The sequence below is a fragment of the Pristiophorus japonicus genome, chromosome 1, assembly GCF_044704955.1.
Source record: "Pristiophorus japonicus isolate sPriJap1 chromosome 1, sPriJap1.hap1, whole genome shotgun sequence".
Classification (NCBI taxonomy): Eukaryota; Metazoa; Chordata; class Chondrichthyes; family Pristiophoridae; genus Pristiophorus; species Pristiophorus japonicus.
The window spans coordinates 476,040,702-476,063,276 of record NC_091977.1 but is presented as its reverse complement, the minus strand read 5'-3'; the positions used below and the strand labels follow the sequence as shown (position 1 = coordinate 476,063,276).

General features: G+C 50.8%; 7 non-coding genes across 7 annotated transcripts; all 7 read right to left on the bottom strand.

The window, feature by feature from the left end:
* Positions 1–2,405: 2,405 nt before the first annotated feature.
* On the bottom strand, positions 2,406–2,478 carry trnam-cau (transfer RNA methionine (anticodon CAU)). Its single transcript has one exon. It is a non-coding gene; the product is annotated as a tRNA-Met (tRNA).
* Positions 2,479–8,600: 6,122 nt separating this feature from the next.
* trnal-cag (transfer RNA leucine (anticodon CAG)) lies at positions 8,601–8,673 on the bottom strand. Its single transcript has one exon. It is a non-coding gene; the product is annotated as a tRNA-Leu (tRNA).
* A 2,405-nt stretch (positions 8,674–11,078) lies between these two features.
* Positions 11,079–11,151, bottom strand: trnam-cau (transfer RNA methionine (anticodon CAU)). The gene has a single exon. It is a non-coding gene; the product is annotated as a tRNA-Met (tRNA).
* Positions 11,152–13,556: 2,405 nt separating this feature from the next.
* Positions 13,557–13,629, bottom strand: trnam-cau (transfer RNA methionine (anticodon CAU)). Its single transcript has one exon. It is a non-coding gene; the product is annotated as a tRNA-Met (tRNA).
* A 1,166-nt stretch (positions 13,630–14,795) lies between these two features.
* trnam-cau (transfer RNA methionine (anticodon CAU)) lies at positions 14,796–14,868 on the bottom strand. Its single transcript has one exon. It is a non-coding gene; the product is annotated as a tRNA-Met (tRNA).
* Positions 14,869–17,273: 2,405 nt separating this feature from the next.
* On the bottom strand, positions 17,274–17,346 carry trnam-cau (transfer RNA methionine (anticodon CAU)). Its single transcript has one exon. It is a non-coding gene; the product is annotated as a tRNA-Met (tRNA).
* A 1,166-nt stretch (positions 17,347–18,512) lies between these two features.
* trnam-cau (transfer RNA methionine (anticodon CAU)) lies at positions 18,513–18,585 on the bottom strand. The gene has a single exon. It is a non-coding gene; the product is annotated as a tRNA-Met (tRNA).
* Positions 18,586–22,575: the final 3,990 nt, after the last annotated feature.

Here is a 22,575-nt window from a genome sequence, read left to right as displayed (position 1 = left end):
ACTTGCCAGCTTAGTAACTGGAGAATGTGACCAACTATGTTCGCTTCCGTGGCATCCAAAGCCAGAATGCAAAGATTGCAAAAATGCTCGAGCCAGGTAGGAGCCGAACCTGCAATCTTCTAATCCGTAGTCAGACGCGTTATCCATTGCGCCGCCGGCCCAGGCTGTGAAAAATAGCTGCGACATCAGGAAGTACACAAGACGGGCAGCATTGAAAGGCATGCGGCAGAGAATCACCAAAGATAGGCACCTCTGCCGCTTCCCTTCGATTGACAGGTGGGGAGCGGAGCAGTGCAGTCGAAAACAAAGCAAAGCAAAGTCGTCCTTAGGTGGTTGGTTGCACTCCGTCTTGAAGCAGTGCGCATTCTTTTGAAGTAAGTATGTGCGTGGTAAGTGGCAATTCGCTAAAGGCAGAGCTCATAATATGACGAGCAGTTTGCAGCTGAACATGTTGCAGCTGAGGCACAGGACAGTGCCTTCGCCGTTTTGCTTGAACACTTGCATGTGTGTGTCAGCAGGGAGTGCCTTTGAGCAGCAATGCATGTAAAGAGCCAGCACTTTCTTTCAGGCAAAGCCTCAGGCAATAGAAGTCATCTGTCCATCAGTCAGAAAGGGCTCTCGCCTGCTCCCTCACGCTCGTGGCGGCTGCGACGTTGCGCTCAAGTCGCTTCCCTTGCGCAGGCTCGAGCTCTTCTCGGCATCTTTCACCTTATCCATGGCTTCCAGTCCTGCCCTTGCTCGCCTGCTATTGCTCAGTAACGTCGATTGGAGCAAAGCATTGAAAGTGTTCAGTGAGCAGGCCAACCTGAAGCAGGAGATTTCTGCTGGTCGTGGAATAGCGAGGAGGCAAGTGATAAGGGGCTAGTCAGATGCAAACTGGGAGCTAATGCTAGACGTGAATGGGGAATTAGCTCAAATGGTAGAGTGCTCGCTTTGCATGTGAGAGGTAGCGGGATCAATGCCCGCATTCTCCACTTTTCTTTTGGCTCGGGTAATTGTTCAGACGCAAGAGTTGTGTCAGGTGTGGTGTGAGCCCATCTGCTTCTGAAGGTCACCGCAGGCTGAGGGACATCAAATCCTTTGGTGTGCTGTCGCAGCAAAACTTTCCGATTTTTGCATGAATGCAGCTGAAATGAAAGAAGGAAAAACTTCTATGCAAGTATCAATGCCTTCTCTAAGGATCGAACTCAGGAACTTCAGATTATGAGACTGACACGCTGCCTACTGCGCTAAGAAGACACTTGCCAGCTTAGTAACTGGAAAATGTGACCAAATATGTTCGCTTCCGTGGCATCCTAAGCCAGAATGCAAAGATTGCAAAAATGCTCGAGCCAGGTAGGAGCCGAACCTGCAATCTTCTAATCCGTAGTCAGACGCGTTATCCATTGCGCCGCCGGCCCAGGCTGTGAAAAATAGCTGCGACATCAGGAAGTACACAAGACGGGCAGCATTGAAAGGCATGCGGCAGAGAATCACCAAAGATAGGCACCTCTGCCGCTTCCCTTCGATTGACAGGTGGGGAGCGGAGCAGTGCAGTCGAAAACAAAGCAAAGCAAAGTCGTCCTTAGGTGGTTGGTTGCACTCCGTCTTGAAGCAGTGCGCATTCTTTTGAAGTAAGTATGTGCGTGGTAAGTGGCAATTCGCTAAAGGCAGAGCTCATAATATGACGAGCAGTTTGCAGCTGAACATGTTGCAGCTGAGGCACAGGACAGTGCCTTCGCCGTTTTGCTTGAACACTTGCATGTGTGTGTCAGCAGGGAGTGCCTTTGAGCAGCAATGCATGTAAAGAGCCAGCACTTTCTTTCAGGCAAAGCCTCAGGCAATAGAAGTCATCTGTCCATCAGTCAGAAAGGGCTTTCGCCTGCTCCCTCTCGCTCGTGGCGGCTGCGACGTTGCGCTCAAGTCGCTTCCCTTGCGCAGGCTCGAGCTCTTCTCGGCGTCTTTCACCATATCCATGGCTTCCAGTCCTGCCCTTGCTCGCCTGCTATTGCTCAGTAACGTCGATTGGAGCAAAGCATTGAAAGTGTTCAGTGAGCAGGCCAACCTGAAGCAGGAGATTTCTGCTGGTCGTGGAATAGCGAGGAGGCAAGTGATAAGGGGCTAGTCAGATGCAAACTGGGAGCTAATGCCAGACGTGAATGGGGAATTAGCTCAAATGGTAGAGCGCTCGCTTTGCATGTGAGAGGTAGCGGGATCAATGCCCGCATTCTCCACTTTTCTTTTGGCTCGGGTAATTGTTCAGACGCAAGAGTTGTGTCAGGTGTGGTGTGAGCCCATCTGCTTCTGAAGGTCACCGCAGGCTGAGGGACATCAAATCCTTTGGTGTGCTGTCGCAGCAAAACTTTCCGATTTTTGCATGAATGCAGCTGAAATGAAAGAAGGAAAAACTTCTATGCAAGTATCAACGCCTTCTCTAAGGATCGAACTCAGGACCTTCAGATTATGAGACTGACACGCTGCCTACTGCGCTAAGAAGACACTTGTCAGCTGAGTAACTGGAGAATGTGACCAACTATGTTCGCTTCCGTGGCATCCAAAGCCAGAATGCAAAGATTGCAAAAATGCTCGAGCCAGGTAGGAGCCGAACCTGCAATCTTCTAATCCGTAGTCAGACGCGTTATCCATTGCGCCGCCGGCCCAGGCTGTGAAAAATAGCTGCGACATCAGGAAGTACACAGGACGGGCAGCATTGAAAGGCATGCGGCAGAGAATCACCAAAGATAGGCACCTCTGCCGCTTCCCTTCGATTGACAGGTGGGGAGCGGAGCAGTGCAGTCGAAAACAAAGCAAAGCAAAGTCGTCCTTAGGTGGTTGGTTGCACTCCGTCTTGAAGCAGTGCGCATTCTTTTGAAGTAAGTATGTGCGTGGTAAGTGGCAATTCGCTAAAGGCAGAGCTCATAATATGACGAGCAGTTTGCAGCTGAACATGTTGCAGCTGAGGCACAGGACAGTGCCTTCGCCGTTTTGCTTGAACACTTGCATGTGTGTGTCAGCAGGGAGTGCCTTTGAGCAGCAATGCATGTAAAGAGCCAGCACTTTCTTTCAGGCAAAGCCTCAGGCAATAGAAGTCATCTGTCCATCAGTCAGAAAGGGCTTTCGCCTGCTCCCTCTCGCTCGTGGCGGCTGCGACGTTGCGCTCAAGTCGCTTCCCTTGCGCAGGCTCGAGCTCTTCTCGGCGTCTTTCACCATATCCATGGCTTCCAGTCCTGCCCTTGCTCGCCTGCTATTGCTCAGTAACGTCGATTGGAGCAAAGCATTGAAAGTGTTCAGTGAGCAGGCCAACCTGAAGCAGGAGATTTCTGCTGGTCGTGGAATAGCGAGGAGGCAAGTGATAAGGGGCTAGTCAGATGCAAACTGGGAGCTAATGCCAGACGTGAATGGGGAATTAGCTCAAATGGTAGAGCGCTCGCTTTGCATGTGAGAGGTAGCGGGATCAATGCCCGCATTCTCCACTTTTCTTTTGGCTCGGGTAATTGTTCAGACGCAAGAGTTGTGTCAGGTGTGGTGTGAGCCCATCTGCTTCTGAAGGTCACCGCAGGCTGAGAGACATCAAATCCTTTGGTGTGCTGTCGCAGCAAAACTTTCCGATTTTTGCATGAATGCAGCTGAAATGAAAGAAGGAAAAACTTCTATGCAAGTATCAACGCCTTCTCTAAGGATCGAACTCAGGAACTTCAGATTATGAGACTGACACGCTGCCTACTGCGCTAAGAAGACACTTGCCAGCTTAGTAACTGGAAAATGTGACCAACTATGTTCGCTTCCGTGGCATCCAAAGCCAGAATGCAAAGATTGCAAAAATGCTTGAGCCAGGTAGGAGCCGAACCTGCAATCTTCTAATCCGTAGTCAGACGCGTTATCCATTGCGCCGCCGGCCCAGGCTGTGAAAAATAGCTGCGACATCAGGAAGTACACAAGACGGGCAGCATTGAAAGGCATGCGGCAGAGAATCACCAAAGATAGGCACCTCTGCCGCTTCCCTTCGATTGACAGGTGGGGAGCGGAGCAGTGCAGTCGAAAACAAAGCAAAGCAAAGTCGTCCTTAGGTGGTTGGTTGCACTCCGTCTTGAAGCAGTGCGCATTCTTTTGAAGTAAGTATGTGCGTGGTAAGTGGCAATTCGCTAAAGGCAGAGCTCATAATATGACGAGCAGTTTGCAGCTGAACATGTTGCAGCTGAGGCACAGGACAGTGCCTTCGCCGTTTTGCTTGAACACTTGCATGTGTGTGTCAGCAGGGAGTGCCTTTGAGCAGCAATGCATGTAAAGAGCCAGCACTTTCTTTCAGGCAAAGCCTCAGGCAATAGAAGTCATCTGTCCATCAGTCAGAAAGGGCTCTCGCCTGCTCCCTCACGCTCGTGGCGGCTGCGACGTTGCGCTCAAGTCGCTTCCCTTGCGCAGGCTCGAGCTCTTCTCGGCGTCTTTCACCATATCCATGGCTTCCAGTCCTGCCCTTGCTCGCCTGCTATTGCTCAGTAACGTCGATTGGAGCAAAGCATTGAAAGTGTTCAGTGAGCAGGCCAACCTGAAGCAGGAGATTTCTGCTGGTCGTGGAATAGCGAGGAGGCAAGTGATAAGGGGCTAGTCAGATGCAAACTGGGAGCTAATGCTAGACGTGAATGGGGAATTAGCTCAAATGGTAGAGTGCTCGCTTTGCATGTGAGAGGTAGCGGGATCAATGCCCGCATTCTCCACTTTTCTTTTGGCTCGGGTAATTGTTCAGACGCAAGAGTTGTGTCAGGTGTGGTGTGAGCCCATCTGCTTCTGAAGGTCACCGCAGGCTGAGGGACATCAAATCCTTTGGTGTGCTGTCGCAGCAAAACTTTCCGATTTTTGCATGAATGCAGCTGAAATGAAAGAAGGAAAAACTTCTATGCAAGTATCAATGCCTTCTCTAAGGATCGAACTCAGGAACTTCAGATTATGAGACTGACACGCTGCCTACTGCGCTAAGAAGACACTTGCCAGCTTAGTAACTGGAAAATGTGACCAAATATGTTCGCTTCCGTGGCATCCTAAGCCAGAATGCAAAGATTGCAAAAATGCTCGAGCCAGGTAGGAGCCGAACCTGCAATCTTCTAATCCGTAGTCAGACGCGTTATCCATTGCGCCGCCGGCCCAGGCTGTGAAAAATAGCTGCGACATCAGGAAGTACACAAGACGGGCAGCATTGAAAGGCATGCGGCAGAGAATCACCAAAGATAGGCACCTCTGCCGCTTCCCTTCGATTGACAGGTGGGGAGCGGAGCAGTGCAGTCGAAAACAAAGCAAAGCAAAGTCGTCCTTAGGTGGTTGGTTGCACTCCGTCTTGAAGCAGTGCGCATTCTTTTGAAGTAAGTATGTGCGTGGTAAGTGGCAATTCGCTAAAGGCAGAGCTCATAATATGACGAGCAGTTTGCAGCTGAACATGTTGCAGCTGAGGCACAGGACAGTGCCTTCGCCGTTTTGCTTGAACACTTGCATGTGTGTGTCAGCAGGGAGTGCCTTTGAGCAGCAATGCATGTAAAGAGCCAGCACTTTCTTTCAGGCAAAGCCTCAGGCAATAGAAGTCATCTGTCCATCAGTCAGAAAGGGCTTTCGCCTGCTCCCTCTCGCTCGTGGCGGCTGCGACGTTGCGCTCAAGTCGCTTCCCTTGCGCAGGCTCGAGCTCTTCTCGGCGTCTTTCACCATATCCATGGCTTCCAGTCCTGCCCTTGCTCGCCTGCTATTGCTCAGTAACGTCGATTGGAGCAAAGCATTGAAAGTGTTCAGTGAGCAGGCCAACCTGAAGCAGGAGATTTCTGCTGGTCGTGGAATAGCGAGGAGGCAAGTGATAAGGGGCTAGTCAGATGCAAACTGGGAGCTAATGCCAGACGTGAATGGGGAATTAGCTCAAATGGTAGAGCGCTCGCTTTGCATGTGAGAGGTAGCGGGATCAATGCCCGCATTCTCCACTTTTCTTTTGGCTCGGGTAATTGTTCAGACGCAAGAGTTGTGTCAGGTGTGGTGTGAGCCCATCTGCTTCTGAAGGTCACCGCAGGCTGAGAGACATCAAATCCTTTGGTGTGCTGTCGCAGCAAAACTTTCCGATTTTTGCATGAATGCAGCTGAAATGAAAGAAGGAAAAACTTCTATGCAAGTATCAACGCCTTCTCTAAGGATCGAACTCAGGAACTTCAGATTATGAGACTGACACGCTGCCTACTGCGCTAAGAAGACACTTGCCAGCTTAGTAACTGGAAAATGTGACCAACTATGTTCGCTTCCGTGGCATCCAAAGCCAGAATGCAAAGATTGCAAAAATGCTCGAGCCAGGTAGGAGCCGAACCTGCAATCTTCTAATCCGTAGTCAGACGCGTTATCCATTGCGCCGCCGGCCCAGGCTGTGAAAAATAGCTGCGACATCAGGAAGTACACAAGACGGGCAGCATTGAAAGGCATGCGGCAGAGAATCACCAAAGATAGGCACCTCTGCCGCTTCCCTTCGATTGACAGGTGGGGAGCGGAGCAGTGCAGTCGAAAACAAAGCAAAGCAAAGTCGTCCTTAGGTGGTTGGTTGCACTCCGTCTTGAAGCAGTGCGCATTCTTTTGAAGTAAGTATGTGCGTGGTAAGTGGCAATTCGCTAAAGGCAGAGCTCATAATATGACGAGCAGTTTGCAGCTGAACATGTTGCAGCTGAGGCACAGGACAGTGCCTTCGCCGTTTTGCTTGAACACTTGCATGTGTGTGTCAGCAGGGAGTGCCTTTGAGCAGCAATGCATGTAAAGAGCCAGCACTTTCTTTCAGGCAAAGCCTCAGGCAATAGAAGTCATCTGTCCATCAGTCAGAAAGGGCTCTCGCCTGCTCCCTCACGCTCGTGGCGGCTGCGACGTTGCGCTCAAGTCGCTTCCCTTGCGCAGGCTCGAGCTCTTCTCGGCGTCTTTCACCATATCCATGGCTTCCAGTCCTGCCCTTGCTCGCCTGCTATTGCTCAGTAACGTCGATTGGAGCAAAGCATTGAAAGTGTTCAGTGAGCAGGCCAACCTGAAGCAGGAGATTTCTGCTGGTCGTGGAATAGCGAGGAGGCAAGTGATAAGGGGCTAGTCAGATGCAAACTGGGAGCTAATGCTAGACGTGAATGGGGAATTAGCTCAAATGGTAGAGTGCTCGCTTTGCATGTGAGAGGTAGCGGGATCAATGCCCGCATTCTCCACTTTTCTTTTGGCTCGGGTAATTGTTCAGACGCAAGAGTTGTGTCAGGTGTGGTGTGAGCCCATCTGCTTCTGAAGGTCACCGCAGGCTGAGGGACATCAAATCCTTTGGTGTGCTGTCGCAGCAAAACTTTCCGATTTTTGCATGAATGCAGCTGAAATGAAAGAAGGAAAAACTTCTATGCAAGTATCAATGCCTTCTCTAAGGATCGAACTCAGGAACTTCAGATTATGAGACTGACACGCTGCCTACTGCGCTAAGAAGACACTTGCCAGCTTAGTAACTGGAAAATGTGACCAAATATGTTCGCTTCCGTGGCATCCTAAGCCAGAATGCAAAGATTGCAAAAATGCTCGAGCCAGGTAGGAGCCGAACCTGCAATCTTCTAATCCGTAGTCAGACGCGTTATCCATTGCGCCGCCGGCCCAGGCTGTGAAAAATAGCTGCGACATCAGGAAGTACACAAGACGGGCAGCATTGAAAGGCATGCGGCAGAGAATCACCAAAGATAGGCACCTCTGCCGCTTCCCTTCGATTGACAGGTGGGGAGCGGAGCAGTGCAGTCGAAAACAAAGCAAAGCAAAGTCGTCCTTAGGTGGTTGGTTGCACTCCGTCTTGAAGCAGTGCGCATTCTTTTGAAGTAAGTATGTGCGTGGTAAGTGGCAATTCGCTAAAGGCAGAGCTCATAATATGACGAGCAGTTTGCAGCTGAACATGTTGCAGCTGAGGCACAGGACAGTGCCTTCGCCGTTTTGCTTGAACACTTGCATGTGTGTGTCAGCAGGGAGTGCCTTTGAGCAGCAATGCATGTAAAGAGCCAGCACTTTCTTTCAGGCAAAGCCTCAGGCAATAGAAGTCATCTGTCCATCAGTCAGAAAGGGCTTTCGCCTGCTCCCTCTCGCTCGTGGCGGCTGCGACGTTGCGCTCAAGTCGCTTCCCTTGCGCAGGCTCGAGCTCTTCTCGGCGTCTTTCACCATATCCATGGCTTCCAGTCCTGCCCTTGCTCGCCTGCTATTGCTCAGTAACGTCGATTGGAGCAAAGCATTGAAAGTGTTCAGTGAGCAGGCCAACCTGAAGCAGGAGATTTCTGCTGGTCGTGGAATAGCGAGGAGGCAAGTGATAAGGGGCTAGTCAGATGCAAACTGGGAGCTAATGCCAGACGTGAATGGGGAATTAGCTCAAATGGTAGAGCGCTCGCTTTGCATGTGAGAGGTAGCGGGATCAATGCCCGCATTCTCCACTTTTCTTTTGGCTCGGGTAATTGTTCAGACGCAAGAGTTGTGTCAGGTGTGGTGTGAGCCCATCTGCTTCTGAAGGTCACCGCAGGCTGAGGGACATCAAATCCTTTGGTGTGCTGTCGCAGCAAAACTTTCCGATTTTTGCATGAATGCAGCTGAAATGAAAGAAGGAAAAACTTCTATGCAAGTATCAATGCCTTCTCTAAGGATCGAACTCAGGACCTTCAGATTCTGAGACTGACACGCTGCCTACTGCGCTAAGAAGACACTTGCCAGCTTAGTAACTGGAGAATGTGACCAACTATGTTCGCTTCCGTGGCATCCAAAGCCAGAATGCAAAGATTGCAAAAATGCTCGAGCCAGGTAGGAGCCGAACCTGCAATCTTCTAATCCGTAGTCAGACGCGTTATCCATTGCGCCGCCGGCCCAGGCTGTGAAAAATAGCTGCGACATCAGGAAGTACACAAGACGGGCAGCATTGAAAGGCATGCGGCAGAGAATCACCAAAGATAGGCACCTCTGCCGCTTCCCTTCGATTGACAGGTGGGGAGCGGAGCAGTGCAGTCGAAAACAAAGCAAAGCAAAGTCGTCCTTAGGTGGTTGGTTGCACTCCGTCTTGAAGCAGTGCGCATTCTTTTGAAGTAAGTATGTGCGTGGTAAGTGGCAATTCGCTAAAGGCAGAGCTCATAATATGACGAGCAGTTTGCAGCTGAACATGTTGCAGCTGAGGCACAGGACAGTGCCTTCGCCGTTTTGCTTGAACACTTGCATGTGTGTGTCAGCAGGGAGTGCCTTTGAGCAGCAATGCATGTAAAGAGCCAGCACTTTCTTTCAGGCAAAGCCTCAGGCAATAGAAGTCATCTGTCCATCAGTCAGAAAGGGCTCTCGCCTGCTCCCTCACGCTCGTGGCGGCTGCGACGTTGCGCTCAAGTCGCTTCCCTTGCGCAGGCTCGAGCTCTTCTCGGCATCTTTCACCATATCCATGGCTTCCAGTCCTGCCCTTGCTCGCCTGCTATTGCTCAGTAACGTCGATTGGAGCAAAGCATTGAAAGTGTTCAGTGAGCAGGCCAACCTGAAGCAGGAGATTTCTGCTGGTCGTGGAATAGCGAGGAGGCAAGTGATAAGGGGCTAGTCAGATGCAAACTGGGAGCTAATGCCAGACGTGAATGGGGAATTAGCTCAAATGGTAGAGCGCTCGCTTTGCATGTGAGAGGTAGCGGGATCAATGCCCGCATTCTCCACTTTTCTTTTGGCTCGGGTAATTGTTCAGACGCAAGAGTTGTGTCAGGTGTGGTGTGAGCCCATCTGCTTCTGAAGGTCACCGCAGGCTGAGGGACATCAAATCCTTTGGTGTGCTGTCGCAGCAAAACTTTCCGATTTTTGCATGAATGCAGCTGAAATGAAAGAAGGAAAAACTTCTATGCAAGTATCAATGCCTTCTCTAAGGATCGAACTCAGGAACTTCAGATTATGAGACTGACACGCTGCCTACTGCGCTAAGAAGACACTTGCCAGCTTAGTAACTGGAAAATGTGACCAACTATGTTCGCTTCCGTGGCATCCAAAGCCAGAATGCAAAGATTGCAAAAATGCTCGAGCCAGGTAGGAGCCGAACCTGCAATCTTCTAATCCGTAGTCAGACGCGTTATCCATTGCGCCGCCGGCCCAGGCTGTGAAAAATAGCTGCGACATCAGGAAGTACACAAGACGGGCAGCATTGAAAGGCATGCGGCAGAGAATCACCAAAGATAGGCACCTCTGCCGCTTCCCTTCGATTGACAGGTGGGGAGCGGAGCAGTGCAGTCGAAAACAAAGCAAAGCAAAGTCGTCCTTAGGTGGTTGGTTGCACTCCGTCTTGAAGCAGTGCGCATTCTTTTGAAGTAAGTATGTGCGTGGTAAGTGGCAATTCGCTAAAGGCAGAGCTCATAATATGACGAGCAGTTTGCAGCTGAACATGTTGCAGCTGAGGCACAGGACAGTGCCTTCGCCGTTTTGCTTGAACACTTGCATGTGTGTGTCAGCAGGGAGTGCCTTTGAGCAGCAATGCATGTAAAGAGCCAGCACTTTCTTTCAGGCAAAGCCTCAGGCAATAGAAGTCATCTGTCCATCAGTCAGAAAGGGCTTTCGCCTGCTCCCTCTCGCTCGTGGCGGCTGCGACGTTGCGCTCAAGTCGCTTCCCTTGCGCAGGCTCGAGCTCTTCTCGGCGTCTTTCACCATATCCATGGCTTCCAGTCCTGCCCTTGCTCGCCTGCTATTGCTCAGTAACGTCGATTGGAGCAAAGCATTGAAAGTGTTCAGTGAGCAGGCCAACCTGAAGCAGGAGATTTCTGCTGGTCGTGGAATAGCGAGGAGGCAAGTGATAAGGGGCTAGTCAGATGCAAACTGGGAGCTAATGCCAGACGTGAATGGGGAATTAGCTCAAATGGTAGAGCGCTCGCTTTGCATGTGAGAGGTAGCGGGATCAATGCCCGCATTCTCCACTTTTCTTTTGGCTCGGGTAATTGTTCAGACGCAAGAGTTGTGTCAGGTGTGGTGTGAGCCCATCTGCTTCTGAAGGTCACCGCAGGCTGAGGGACATCAAATCCTTTGGTGTGCTGTCGCAGCAAAACTTTCCGATTTTTGCATGAATGCAGCTGAAATGAAAGAAGGAAAAACTTCTATGCAAGTATCAACGCCTTCTCTAAGGATCGAACTCAGGACCTTCAGATTATGAGACTGACACGCTGCCTACTGCGCTAAGAAGACACTTGTCAGCTGAGTAACTGGAGAATGTGACCAACTATGTTCGCTTCCGTGGCATCCAAAGCCAGAATGCAAAGATTGCAAAAATGCTCGAGCCAGGTAGGAGCCGAACCTGCAATCTTCTAATCCGTAGTCAGACGCGTTATCCATTGCGCCGCCGGCCCAGGCTGTGAAAAATAGCTGCGACATCAGGAAGTACACAGGACGGGCAGCATTGAAAGGCATGCGGCAGAGAATCACCAAAGATAGGCACCTCTGCCGCTTCCCTTCGATTGACAGGTGGGGAGCGGAGCAGTGCAGTCGAAAACAAAGCAAAGCAAAGTCGTCCTTAGGTGGTTGGTTGCACTCCGTCTTGAAGCAGTGCGCATTCTTTTGAAGTAAGTATGTGCGTGGTAAGTGGCAATTCGCTAAAGGCAGAGCTCATAATATGACGAGCAGTTTGCAGCTGAACATGTTGCAGCTGAGGCACAGGACAGTGCCTTCGCCGTTTTGCTTGAACACTTGCATGTGTGTGTCAGCAGGGAGTGCCTTTGAGCAGCAATGCATGTAAAGAGCCAGCACTTTCTTTCAGGCAAAGCCTCAGGCAATAGAAGTCATCTGTCCATCAGTCAGAAAGGGCTCTCGCCTGCTCCCTCACGCTCGTGGCGGCTGCGACGTTGCGCTCAAGTCGCTTCCCTTGCGCAGGCTCGAGCTCTTCTCGGCATCTTTCACCATATCCATGGCTTCCAGTCCTGCCCTTGCTCGCCTGCTATTGCTCAGTAACGTCGATTGGAGCAAAGCATTGAAAGTGTTCAGTGAGCAGGCCAACCTGAAGCAGGAGATTTCTGCTGGTCGTGGAATAGCGAGGAGGCAAGTGATAAGGGGCTAGTCAGATGCAAACTGGGAGCTAATGCCAGACGTGAATGGGGAATTAGCTCAAATGGTAGAGCGCTCGCTTTGCATGTGAGAGGTAGCGGGATCAATGCCCGCATTCTCCACTTTTCTTTTGGCTCGGGTAATTGTTCAGACGCAAGAGTTGTGTCAGGTGTGGTGTGAGCCCATCTGCTTCTGAAGGTCACCGCAGGCTGAGGGACATCAAATCCTTTGGTGTGCTGTCGCAGCAAAACTTTCCGATTTTTGCATGAATGCAGCTGAAATGAAAGAAGGAAAAACTTCTATGCAAGTATCAATGCCTTCTCTAAGGATCGAACTCAGGAACTTCAGATTATGAGACTGACACGCTGCCTACTGCGCTAAGAAGACACTTGCCAGCTTAGTAACTGGAAAATGTGACCAACTATGTTCGCTTCCGTGGCATCCAAAGCCAGAATGCAAAGATTGCAAAAATGCTCGAGCCAGGTAGGAGCCGAACCTGCAATCTTCTAATCCGTAGTCAGACGCGTTATCCATTGCGCCGCCGGCCCAGGCTGTGAAAAATAGCTGCGACATCAGGAAGTACACAAGACGGGCAGCATTGAAAGGCATGCGGCAGAGAATCACCAAAGATAGGCACCTCTGCCGCTTCCCTTCGATTGACAGGTGGGGAGCGGAGCAGTGCAGTCGAAAACAAAGCAAAGCAAAGTCGTCCTTAGGTGGTTGGTTGCACTCCGTCTTGAAGCAGTGCGCATTCTTTTGAAGTAAGTATGTGCGTGGTAAGTGGCAATTCGCTAAAGGCAGAGCTCATAATATGACGAGCAGTTTGCAGCTGAACATGTTGCAGCTGAGGCACAGGACAGTGCCTTCGCCGTTTTGCTTGAACACTTGCATGTGTGTGTCAGCAGGGAGTGCCTTTGAGCAGCAATGCATGTAAAGAGCCAGCACTTTCTTTCAGGCAAAGCCTCAGGCAATAGAAGTCATCTGTCCATCAGTCAGAAAGGGCTTTCGCCTGCTCCCTCTCGCTCGTGGCGGCTGCGACGTTGCGCTCAAGTCGCTTCCCTTGCGCAGGCTCGAGCTCTTCTCGGCGTCTTTCACCATATCCATGGCTTCCAGTCCTGCCCTTGCTCGCCTGCTATTGCTCAGTAACGTCGATTGGAGCAAAGCATTGAAAGTGTTCAGTGAGCAGGCCAACCTGAAGCAGGAGATTTCTGCTGGTCGTGGAATAGCGAGGAGGCAAGTGATAAGGGGCTAGTCAGATGCAAACTGGGAGCTAATGCCAGACGTGAATGGGGAATTAGCTCAAATGGTAGAGCGCTCGCTTTGCATGTGCGAGGTAGCGGGATCAATGCCCGCATTCTCCACTTTTCTTTTGGCTCGGGTAATTGTTCAGACGCAAGAGTTGTGTCAGGTGTGGTGTGAGCCCATCTGCTTCTGAAGGTCACCGCAGGCTGAGGGACATCAAATCCTTTGGTGTGCTGTCGCAGCAAAACTTTCCGATTTTTGCATGAATGCAGCTGAAATGAAAGAAGGAAAAACTTCTATGCAAGTATCAACGCCTTCTCTAAGGATCGAACTCAGGACCTTCAGATTATGAGACTGACACGCTGCCTACTGCGCTAAGAAGACACTTGTCAGCTGAGTAACTGGAGAATGTGACCAACTATGTTCGCTTCCGTGGCATCCAAAGCCAGAATGCAAAGATTGCAAAAATGCTCGAGCCAGGTAGGAGCCGAACCTGCAATCTTCTAATCCGTAGTCAGACGCGTTATCCATTGCGCCGCCGGCCCAGGCTGTGAAAAATAGCTGCGACATCAGGAAGTACACAGGACGGGCAGCATTGAAAGGCATGCGGCAGAGAATCACCAAAGATAGGCACCTCTGCCGCTTCCCTTCGATTGACAGGTGGGGAGCGGAGCAGTGCAGTCGAAAACAAAGCAAAGCAAAGTCGTCCTTAGGTGGTTGGTTGCACTCCGTCTTGAAGCAGTGCGCATTCTTTTGAAGTAAGTATGTGCGTGGTAAGTGGCAATTCGCTAAAGGCAGAGCTCATAATATGACGAGCAGTTTGCAGCTGAACATGTTGCAGCTGAGGCACAGGACAGTGCCTTCGCCGTTTTGCTTGAACACTTGCATGTGTGTGTCAGCAGGGAGTGCCTTTGAGCAGCAATGCATGTAAAGAGCCAGCACTTTCTTTCAGGCAAAGCCTCAGGCAATAGAAGTCATCTGTCCATCAGTCAGAAAGGGCTTTCGCCTGCTCCCTCTCGCTCGTGGCGGCTGCGACGTTGCGCTCAAGTCGCTTCCCTTGCGCAGGCTCGAGCTCTTCTCGGCGTCTTTCACCATATCCATGGCTTCCAGTCCTGCCCTTGCTCGCCTGCTATTGCTCAGTAACGTCGATTGGAGCAAAGCATTGAAAGTGTTCAGTGAGCAGGCCAACCTGAAGCAGGAGATTTCTGCTGGTCGTGGAATAGCGAGGAGGCAAGTGATAAGGGGCTAGTCAGATGCAAACTGGGAGCTAATGCCAGACGTGAATGGGGAATTAGCTCAAATGGTAGAGCGCTCGCTTTGCATGTGAGAGGTAGCGGGATCAATGCCCGCATTCTCCACTTTTCTTTTGGCTCGGGTAATTGTTCAGACGCAAGAGTTGTGTCAGGTGTGGTGTGAGCCCATCTGCTTCTGAAGGTCACCGCAGGCTGAGGGACATCAAATCCTTTGGTGTGCTGTCGCAGCAAAACTTTCCGATTTTTGCATGAATGCAGCTGAAATGAAAGAAGGAAAAACTTCTATGCAAGTATCAACGCCTTCTCTAAGGATCGAACTCAGGACCTTCAGATTATGAGACTGACACGCTGCCTACTGCGCTAAGAAGACACTTGTCAGCTGAGTAACTGGAGAATGTGACCAACTATGTTCGCTTCCGTGGCATCCAAAGCCAGAATGCAAAGATTGCAAAAATGCTCGAGCCAGGTAGGTGCCGAACCTGCAATCTTCTAATCCGTAGTCAGACGCGTTATCCATTGCGCCGCCGGCCCAGGCTGTGAAAAATAGCTGCGACATCAGGAAGTACACAAGACGGGCAGCATTGAAAGGCATGCGGCAGAGAATCACCAAAGATAGGCACCTCTGCCGCTTCCCTTCGATTGACAGGTGGGGAGCGGAGCAGTGCAGTCGAAAACAAAGCAAAGCAAAGTCGTCCTTAGGTGGTTGGTTGCACTCCGTCTTGAAGCAGTGCGCATTCTTTTGAAGTAAGTATGTGCGTGGTAAGTGGCAATTCGCTAAAGGCAGAGCTCATAATATGACGAGCAGTTTGCAGCTGAACATGTTGCAGCTGAGGCACAGGACAGTGCCTTCGCCGTTTTGCTTGAACACTTGCATGTGTGTGTCAGCAGGGAGTGCCTTTGAGCAGCAATGCATGTAAAGAGCCAGCACTTTCTTTCAGGCAAAGCCTCAGGCAATAGAAGTCATCTGTCCATCAGTCAGAAAGGGCTTTCGCCTGCTCCCTCACGCTCGTGGCGGCTGCGACGTTGCGCTCAAGTCGCTTCCCTTGCGCAGGCTCGAGCTCTTCTCGGCATCTTTCACCATATCCATGGCTTCCAGTCCTGCCCTTGCTCGCCTGCTATTGCTCAGTAACGTCGATTGGAGCAAAGCATTGAAAGTGTTCAGTGAGCAGGCCAACCTGAAGCAGGAGATTTCTGCTGGTCGTGGAATAGCGAGGAGGCAAGTGATAAGGGGCTAGTCAGATGCAAACTGGGAGCTAATGCCAGACGTGAATGGGGAATTAGCTCAAATGGTAGAGCGCTCGCTTTGCATGTGAGAGGTAGCGGGATCAATGCCCGCATTCTCCACTTTTCTTTTGGCTCGGGTAATTGTTCAGACGCAAGAGTTGTGTCAGGTGTGGTGTGAGCCCATCTGCTTCTGAAGGTCACCGCAGGCTGAGGGACATCAAATCCTTTGGTGTGCTGTCGCAGCAAAACTTTCCGATTTTTGCATGAATGCAGCTGAAATGAAAGAAGGAAAAACTTCTATGCAAGTATCAATGCCTTCTCTAAGGATCGAACTCAGGAACTTCAGATTATGAGACTGACACGCTGCCTACTGCGCTAAGAAGACACTTGCCAGCTTAGTAACTGGAAAATGTGACCAACTATGTTCGCTTCCGTGGCATCCAAAGCCAGAATGCAAAGATTGCAAAAATGCTCGAGCCAGGTAGGAGCCGAACCTGCAATCTTCTAATCCGTAGTCAGACGCGTTATCCATTGCGCCGCCGGCCCAGGCTGTGAAAAATAGCTGCGACATCAGGAAGTACACAAGACGGGCAGCATTGAAAGGCATGCGGCAGAGAATCACCAAAGATAGGCACCTCTGCCGCTTCCCTTCGATTGACAGGTGGGGAGCGGAGCAGTGCAGTCGAAAACAAAGCAAAGCAAAGTCGTCCTTAGGTGGTTGGTTGCACTCCGTCTTGAAGCAGTGCGCATTCTTTTGAAGTAAGTATGTGCGTGGTAAGTGGCAATTCGCTAAAGGCAGAGCTCATAATATGACGAGCAGTTTGCAGCTGAACATGTTGCAGCTGAGGCACAGGACAGTGCCTTCGCCGTTTTGCTTGAACACTTGCATGTGTGTGTCAGCAGGGAGTGCCTTTGAGCAGCAATGCATGTAAAGAGCCAGCACTTTCTTTCAGGCAAAGCCTCAGGCAATAGAAGTCATCTGTCCATCAGTCAGAAAGGGCTTTCGCCTGCTCCCTCTCGCTCGTGGCGGCTGCGACGTTGCGCTCAAGTCGCTTCCCTTGCGCAGGCTCGAGCTCTTCTCGGCGTCTTTCACCATATCCATGGCTTCCAGTCCTGCCCTTGCTCGCCTGCTATTGCTCAGTAACGTCGATTGGAGCAAAGCATTGAAAGTGTTCAGTGAGCAGGCCAACCTGAAGCAGGAGATTTCTGCTGGTCGTGGAATAGCGAGGAGGCAAGTGATAAGGGGCTAGTCAGATGCAAACTGGGAGCTAATGCCAGACGTGAATGGGGAATTAGCTCAAATGGTAGAGCGCTCGCTTTGCATGTGCGAGGTAGCGGGATCAATGCCCGCATTCTCCACTTTTCTTTTGGCTCGGGTAATTGTTCAGACGCAAGAGTTGTGTCAGGTGTGGTGTGAGCCCATCTGCTTCTGAAGGTCACCGCAGGCTGAGGGACATCAAATCCTTTGGTGTGCTGTCGCAGCAAAACTTTCCGATTTTTGCATGAATGCAGCTGAAATGAAAGAAGGAAAAACTTCTATGCAAGTATCAACGCCTTCTCTAAGGATCGAACTCAGGACCTTCAGATTATGAGACTGACACGCTGCCTACTGCGCTAAGAAGACACTTGTCAGCTGAGTAACTGGAGAATGTGACCAACTATGTTCGCTTCCGTGGCATCCAAAGCCAGAATGCAAAGATTGCAAAAATGCTCGAGCCAGGTAGGAGCCGAACCTGCAATCTTCTAATCCGTAGTCAGACGCGTTATCCATTGCGCCGCCGGCCCAGGCTGTGAAAAATAGCTGCGACATCAGGAAGTACACAGGACGGGCAGCATTGAAAGGCATGCGGCAGAGAATCACCAAAGATAGGCACCTCTGCCGCTTCCCTTCGATTGACAGGTGGGGAGCGGAGCAGTGCAGTCGAAAACAAAGCAAAGCAAAGTCGTCCTTAGGTGGTTGGTTGCACTCCGTCTTGAAGCAGTGCGCATTCTTTTGAAGTAAGTATGTGCGTGGTAAGTGGCAATTCGCTAAAGGCAGAGCTCATAATATGACGAGCAGTTTGCAGCTGAACATGTTGCAGCTGAGGCACAGGACAGTGCCTTCGCCGTTTTGCTTGAACACTTGCATGTGTGTGTCAGCAGGGAGTGCCTTTGAGCAGCAATGCATGTAAAGAGCCAGCACTTTCTTTCAGGCAAAGCCTCAGGCAATAGAAGTCATCTGTCCATCAGTCAGAAAGGGCTTTCGCCTGCTCCCTCTCGCTCGTGGCGGCTGCGACGTTGCGCTCAAGTCGCTTCCCTTGCGCAGGCTCGAGCTCTTCTCGGCGTCTTTCACCATATCCATGGCTTCCAGTCCTGCCCTTGCTCGCCTGCTATTGCTCAGTAACGTCGATTGGAGCAAAGCATTGAAAGTGTTCAGTGAGCAGGCCAACCTGAAGCAGGAGATTTCTGCTGGTCGTGGAATAGCGAGGAGGCAAGTGATAAGGGGCTAGTCAGATGCAAACTGGGAGCTAATGCCAGACGTGAATGGGGAATTAGCTCAAATGGTAGAGCGCTCGCTTTGCATGTGAGAGGTAGCGGGATCAATGCCCGCATTCTCCACTTTTCTTTTGGCTCGGGTAATTGTTCAGACGCAAGAGTTGTGTCAGGTGTGGTGTGAGCCCATCTGCTTCTGAAGGTCACCGCAGGCTGAGGGACATCAAATCCTTTGGTGTGCTGTCGCAGCAAAACTTTCCGATTTTTGCATGAATGCAGCTGAAATGAAAGAAGGAAAAACTTCTATGCAAGTATCAACGCCTTCTCTAAGGATCGAACTCAGGACCTTCAGATTATGAGACTGACACGCTGCCTACTGCGCTAAGAAGACACTTGTCAGCTGAGTAACTGGAGAATGTGACCAACTATGTTCGCTTCCGTGGCATCCAAAGCCAGAATGCAAAGATTGCAAAAATGCTCGAGCCAGGTAGGTGCCGAACCTGCAATCTTCTAATCCGTAGTCAGACGCGTTATCCATTGCGCCGCCGGCCCAGGCTGTGAAAAATAGCTGCGACATCAGGAAGTACACAAGACGGGCAGCATTGAAAGGCATGCGGCAGAGAATCACCAAAGATAGGCACCTCTGCCGCTTCCCTTCGATTGACAGGTGGGGAGCGGAGCAGTGCAGTCGAAAACAAAGCAAAGCAAAGTCGTCCTTAGGTGGTTGGTTGCACTCCGTCTTGAAGCAGTGCGCATTCTTTTGAAGTAAGTATGTGCGTGGTAAGTGGCAATTCGCTAAAGGCAGAGCTCATAATATGACGAGCAGTTTGCAGCTGAACATGTTGCAGCTGAGGCACAGGACAGTGCCTTCGCCGTTTTGCTTGAACACTTGCATGTGTGTGTCAGCAGGGAGTGCCTTTGAGCAGCAATGCATGTAAAGAGCCAGCACTTTCTTTCAGGCAAAGCCTCAGGCAATAGAAGTCATCTGTCCATCAGTCAGAAAGGGCTCTCGCCTGCTCCCTCACGCTCGTGGCGGCTGCGACGTTGCGCTCAAGTCGCTTCCCTTGCGCAGGCTCGAGCTCTTCTCGGCGTCTTTCACCATATCCATGGCTTCCAGTCCTGCCCTTGCTCGCCTGCTATTGCTCAGTAACGTCGATTGGAGCAAAGCATTGAAAGTGTTCAGTGAGCAGGCCAACCTGAAGCAGGAGATTTCTGCTGGTCGTGGAATAGCGAGGAGGCAAGTGATAAGGGGCTAGTCAGATGCAAACTGGGAGCTAATGCTAGACGTGAATGGGGAATTAGCTCAAATGGTAGAGCGCTCGCTTTGCATGTGAGAGGTAGCGGGATCAATGCCCGCATTCTCCACTTTTCTTTTGGCTCGGGTAATTGTTCAGACGCAAGAGTTGTGTCAGGTGTGGTGTGAGCCCATCTGCTTCTGAAGGTCACCGCAGGCTGAGGGACATCAAATCCTTTGGTGTGCTGTCGCAGCAAAACTTTCCGATTTTTGCATGAATGCAGCTGAAATGAAAGAAGGAAAAACTTCTATGCAAGTATCAATGCCTTCTCTAAGGATCGAACTCAGGAACTTCAGATTATGAGACTGACACGCTGCCTACTGCGCTAAGAAGACACTTGCCAGCTTAGTAACTGGAAAATGTGACCAAATATGTTCGCTTCCGTGGCATCCTAAGCCAGAATGCAAAGATTGCAAAAATGCTCGAGCCAGGTAGGAGCCGAACCTGCAATCTTCTAATCCGTAGTCAGACGCGTTATCCATTGCGCCGCCGGCCCAGGCTGTGAAAAATAGCTGCGACATCAGGAAGTACACAAGACGGGCAGCATTGAAAGGCATGCGGCAGAGAATCACCAAAGATAGGCACCTCTGCCGCTTCCCTTCGATTGACAGGTGGGGAGCGGAGCAGTGCAGTCGAAAACAAAGCAAAGCAAAGTCGTCCTTAGGTGGTTGGTTGCACTCCGTCTTGAAGCAGTGCGCATTCTTTTGAAGTAAGTATGTGCGTGGTAAGTGGCAATTCGCTAAAGGCAGAGCTCATAATATGACGAGCAGTTTGCAGCTGAACATGTTGCAGCTGAGGCACAGGACAGTGCCTTCGCCGTTTTGCTTGAACACTTGCATGTGTGTGTCAGCAGGGAGTGCCTTTGAGCAGCAATGCATGTAAAGAGCCAGCACTTTCTTTCAGGCAAAGCCTCAGGCAATAGAAGTCATCTGTCCATCAGTCAGAAAGGGCTTTCGCCTGCTCCCTCTCGCTCGTGGCGGCTGCGACGTTGCGCTCAAGTCGCTTCCCTTGCGCAGGCTCGAGCTCTTCTCGGCGTCTTTCACCATATCCATGGCTTCCAGTCCTGCCCTTGCTCGCCTGCTATTGCTCAGTAACGTCGATTGGAGCAAAGCATTGAAAGTGTTCAGTGAGCAGGCCAACCTGAAGCAGGAGATTTCTGCTGGTCGTGGAATAGCGAGGAGGCAAGTGATAAGGGGCTAGTCAGATGCAAACTGGGAGCTAATGCCAGACGTGAATGGGGAATTAGCTCAAATGGTAGAGCGCTCGCTTTGCATGTGCGAGGTAGCGGGATAAATGCCCGCATTCTCCACTTTTCTTTTGGCTCGGGTAATTGTTCAGACGCAAGAGTTGTGTCAGGTGTGGTGTGAGCCCATCTGCTTCTGAAGGTCACCGCAGGCTGAGGGACATCAAATCCTTTGGTGTGCTGTCGCAGCAAAACTTTCCGATTTTTGCATGAATGCAGCTGAAATGAAAGAAGGAAAAACTTCTATGCAAGTATCAATGCCTTCTCTAAGGATCGAACTCAGGAACTTCAGATTATGAGACTGACACGCTGCCTACTGCGCTAAGAAGACACTTGCCAGCTTAGTAACTGGAAAATGTGACCAACTATGTTCGCTTCCGTGGCATCCAAAGCCAGAATGCAAAGATTGCAAAAATGCTCGAGCCAGGTAGGAGCCGAACCTGCAATCTTCTAATCCGTAGTCAGACGCGTTATCCATTGCGCCGCCGGCCCAGGCTGTGAAAAATAGCTGCGACATCAGGAAGTACACAAGACGGGCAGCATTGAAAGGCATGCGGCAGAGAATCACCAAAGATAGGCACCTCTGCCGCTTCCCTTCGATTGACAGGTGGGGAGCGGAGCAGTGCAGTCGAAAACAAAGCAAAGCAAAGTCGTCCTTAGGTGGTTGGTTGCACTCCGTCTTGAAGCAGTGCGCATTCTTTTGAAGTAAGTATGTGCGTGGTAAGTGGCAATTCGCTAAAGGCAGAGCTCATAATATGACGAGCAGTTTGCAGCTGAACATGTTGCAGCTGAGGCACAGGACAGTGCCTTCGCCGTTTTGCTTGAACACTTGCATGTGTGTGTCAGCAGGGAGTGCCTTTGAGCAGCAATGCATGTAAAGAGCCAGCACTTTCTTTCAGGCAAAGCCTCAGGCAATAGAAGTCATCTGTCCATCAGTCAGAAAGGGCTTTCGCCTGCTCCCTCTCGCTCGTGGCGGCTGCGACGTTGCGCTCAAGTCGCTTCCCTTGCGCAGGCTCGAGCTCTTCTCGGCGTCTTTCACCATATCCATGGCTTCCAGTCCTGCCCTTGCTCGCCTGCTATTGCTCAGTAACGTCGATTGGAGCAAAGCATTGAAAGTGTTCAGTGAGCAGGCCAACCTGAAGCAGGAGATTTCTGCTGGTCGTGGAATAGCGAGGAGGCAAGTGATAAGGGGCTAGTCAGATGCAAACTGGGAGCTAATGCCAGACGTGAATGGGGAATTAGCTCAAATGGTAGAGCGCTCGCTTTGCATGTGCGAGGTAGCGGGATCAATGCCCGCATTCTCCACTTTTCTTTTGGCTCGGGTAATTGTTCAGACGCAAGAGTTGTGTCAGGTGTGGTGTGAGCCCATCTGCTTCTGAAGGTCACCGCAGGCTGAGGGACATCAAATCCTTTGGTGTGCTGTCGCAGCAAAACTTTCCGATTTTTGCATGAATGCAGCTGAAATGAAAGAAGGAAAAACTTCTATGCAAGTATCAATGCCTTCTCTAAGGATCGAACTCAGGAACTTCAGATTATGAGACTGACACGCTGCCTACTGCGCTAAGAAGACACTTGCCAGCTTAGTAACTGGAAAATGTGACCAAATATGTTCGCTTCCGTGGCATCCTAAGCCAGAATGCAAAGATTGCAAAAATGCTCGAGCCAGGTAGGAGCCGAACCTGCAATCTTCTAATCCGTAGTCAGACGCGTTATCCATTGCGCCGCCGGCCCAGGCTGTGAAAAATAGCTGCGACATCAGGAAGTACACAAGACGGGCAGCATTGAAAGGCATGCGGCAGAGAATCACCAAAGATAGGCACCTCTGCCGCTTCCCTTCGATTGA